Genomic DNA, 3,222 nt, shown 5'->3' with positions numbered 1-3,222 from the left:
GAGGGGTGACTAATATGTAGTTAAGGGAAGGTTTAGGGACTGGCAAGTGGGTGCACTTGCGCAGTCAGGGTGACAGTACCAGACTGCACGCAGGTTCTGCAGTGGCAGACCTTAGACACATTTTACTAAGCCGCTTCTGTGGGTGGCACAACCAGTGCTGCAAGCCCACCAGCAGCATTTGTATTTACAAGCACTGGCACTCCTGGTGCACTTTACTAGGGGCTGATAGTAAACGAAATAAGCCAAACATGGACACCAATCAATGTATACACTTTTCAAAAGGGAGCACTTGCACTGTGGCACTGATTAGCAGTGGCACAGTGCCCTGAGCAGCTAACACCAACAAAACACAATGAGGCACATCAGCAAAAAGTGGAAGGGAAACTCACGCCAAGGTGCCAGGTCTAACAAGACCATGTTGAGCTTGACTCTAATCTGGCACTGTGAAGAGACATGAGAGGTGTAGGATAAGTGGGAGGCCCTCGGGCTGCCGGTGAAATACCAATACTCATTGTTTTTTCACTTACCCGGTGCGGCGGGGGGCGAGTCCCGTGGGGCTCTCGCTTCTGGCTCCAAGCGCCCGGCGCCCGGCGCCCGCCGGGGGCGACCCGCTCCGGGGACAGTGGCAGGTGGGATGTTTGACTGGGGCGGTACACCTGTCAAACGATAACGCAGGTGTCCTAAGGCGAGCTCCGGGAGGACAGAAACCTCCTGCAGAGCAGAAGGGCAAAAGCTTGCTTGATCTCGATTTTCAGTATGAATACAGACCATGAAAGCGGGGCCTCACGATCCTTCTAAATTTTTGGGTTTCAAGCAGGAGGTGTCAGAAAAGTTACCACAGGGATAACAGGCTTGTGGCGGCCAAGCGTTCATAGCAACGTTGCTTTTTGATCCTTCGATGTCGGCTCTTCCTATCATTGTGAAGCAGAATTCACCAAGCGTTGGATTCTTCACCCACTAATAGGGTATGTGAGCTGGGTTTAGACCATCGTGAGACAGGTTAGTTTTACCCTACTGATGATGTGTATAGTGAATAGTACGAGAGGAACTGCAGGTTCAGACATTTGGTGTATGTGCTTGGCTGAGGAGCCAATCGGCGAAGCTACCATCTGTGGGATTATGACTGAACGTCTCTAAGTCAGAATCCACCCTAAATCTCAACGATACCGCATTGCTGTGGAGCCTCGGTTGGCCTGGGATAGCCGGCCTCTCTCGGGGGTCCGGTGCGTAGAGCCACTCGCTTGGGGACCGGAGCGTGGACGGAAGGGGTCGCCTCCATCGTCCTTAGTGCACCGCATGTTCGTGGGGCACCCGGTGCTAAATCATTCGTAGACGACCTGATTCTGGGTCAGGGTTTCATAAGTAGCAGAGCAGCTACCTCGCTACGATCTATTGAAAGTCATCATCTGAGGCAAGCTTTTGTCTCTCCGTGCGTGGGTGCCCGCGGACGCCCTCCTCCACCACACCCAGGGGTGGGTCCCTCTGCTGCCGGGCCTGCAAGAGGAATGCAGAAGGGGGTAACGCGGGCCCGCGGGAGGCCGCCTCCACCACGTGCTCTCCGGCACGGAGGCCTCCCCTCCTGTCCCTGCCCCACCGGGGTGCGGGGATGGGGGCCACCGTCCCTCTCGGGTCGGCAGGGTGACCAGATGGCTTAGGCCGGCCAGGCCTCCCCCTTCCCGCTGCTCCCATGCAAGTCGAGCAGGGAGGCGAGCAGTGGCAGCCCCGTGGAAGGAGCCTCCCGAGCAGCTGCCTCGGAGCGCCTGGCCACCCTCGCCGGACTGCAATGGCGACTGGGTAAGGCACCCTCCCAGGCCATCTGGGCGCTGGGTTGTCCCAGGCCATCTGGTCGCCTGGCTGCGCAACCAGATGGCCCTGCGGGCCGGGCGACCAGATGGCCCTGCGGGCCAGGCGACCAGATGGCCCTGTGGGCCGGGTGACCAGATGGCCCTCTGGGCTGGGTGACCAGATGGCTGGCCTGCCAGCCGGCCGGGCTGTCTTCAACTTTTGTCCTTCCCCAGAGTTCTGTAAGCCTACGCTTAATAATCGAGAAAAATAGGCTCCTCGGGCAGGCCATCGGGGAGAGGACATGGCCTGGGCTTAACCCTCCTTGGTTCCAGCCGAGGGTCCGGGCGCTGGGGACGGGGGTCCACTGGGGTCTGGGGAGGCTCTCCCCGGCATGGCTAGGGTCCGGAAACTGGGACCGGGCCCAGGGCTTGAGCTCCATCCGGCGGGCCCCGGGGTGTGTGAGCCCCCCATCATGCAAGCCATCGGAGGGTCCGGGCGCTGGGGACGGGGTTCCATTGGGGCCCGGGGAGGCTCTACCCGGCCTGACTAGGCTTCAGAAGCTGGGACCCGGCCCGGGGTTTGAGCTCTGTCAGGCGGGCCCTGGGGTGCATGAGCCCTCCTCCTGCAAGCCAGCTGAGGGTCCGGGCGCTGGGGACTGGGGTCCACCGGGGCCCGGGGAGGCTCTCCCCGGCCTGACTAGGGTTCGGAAGCTGAGACCGGGCCCGGGGCTTGAACTCCGTCCAGCGGGCCCCGGGGTGCGTGAGCCCTCCGTCCTGCAAGCCAAAGGAGGGTCTGGGCGCTGGTTACCGGGGTCCATCAGGGCCCGGGGAGGCTCTCCCCAACCTGGCTAGGGTTCAGAAGCCGGGACAGGGCCCAGGTCTCGAGCTCCGTCCGGCGGGCCACGGGTGTTGCAGCCCCCGTCCTGCAAGCCAGCCGAGGGTCCCGGCGCTGGGGACGGGGGTCCATCAGGGCCCGGGGAGGCTCTCCCCGGCCTGTCTAGGGTTCGGAAGCTGGGACAGGGCCCGGGTCTTGAGCTCCGTCTGGTGGGCCCCGGGGTGCGGTAGCCCCCCCATCCTGCAATCCAGCCGAGGGTCCTGGCGCTTGGGACAGGGGTCCACCGGGGCCCAGGCAGGCTCTCGACAGCCTGGCTAGGGCTCAGAAGCTGGGACAGGCCACGGGGCTTTAGCTCCGCCTGGCGGGCCCAGGGGTGTGGGAGTCCCCATCCTGCAAGCCAGCCGAGGGTCTGGGCGCTGGGGACGGGGGTCCACCGGGGCCTGGGCAGGCTCTTCGCGGCCTGGCTAGGGTTCGGAAGCTGGGACCCCACCATGACCATCGCAGTGCCACGCCCACTCACTAGCCCCCCCCGCACCGTGGCAGAATTCGCGCCGCAGCGAAGGGGTTATAACAATGTCTCTGCTTATTTATAGTCACCTCTGA

At 62.5% G+C, this 3,222-nt stretch overlaps 1 pseudogene; it reads left to right on the top strand.

Annotated features, from left to right (window-relative positions):
• Positions 1-391: 391 nt before the first annotated feature.
• On the top strand, positions 392-1,421 carry LOC146822038 (28S ribosomal RNA; annotated as a pseudogene).
• Positions 1,422-3,222: the final 1,801 nt, after the last annotated feature.

Source organism: Triturus cristatus, chromosome 6 (assembly GCF_964204655.1).
Source record: "Triturus cristatus chromosome 6, aTriCri1.1, whole genome shotgun sequence".
NCBI lineage: Eukaryota > Metazoa > Chordata > Amphibia > Caudata > Salamandridae > Triturus > Triturus cristatus.
The sequence above is the reverse complement of the archived record's forward strand: the minus strand, read 5'-3'. Positions and strand labels throughout refer to the sequence as shown.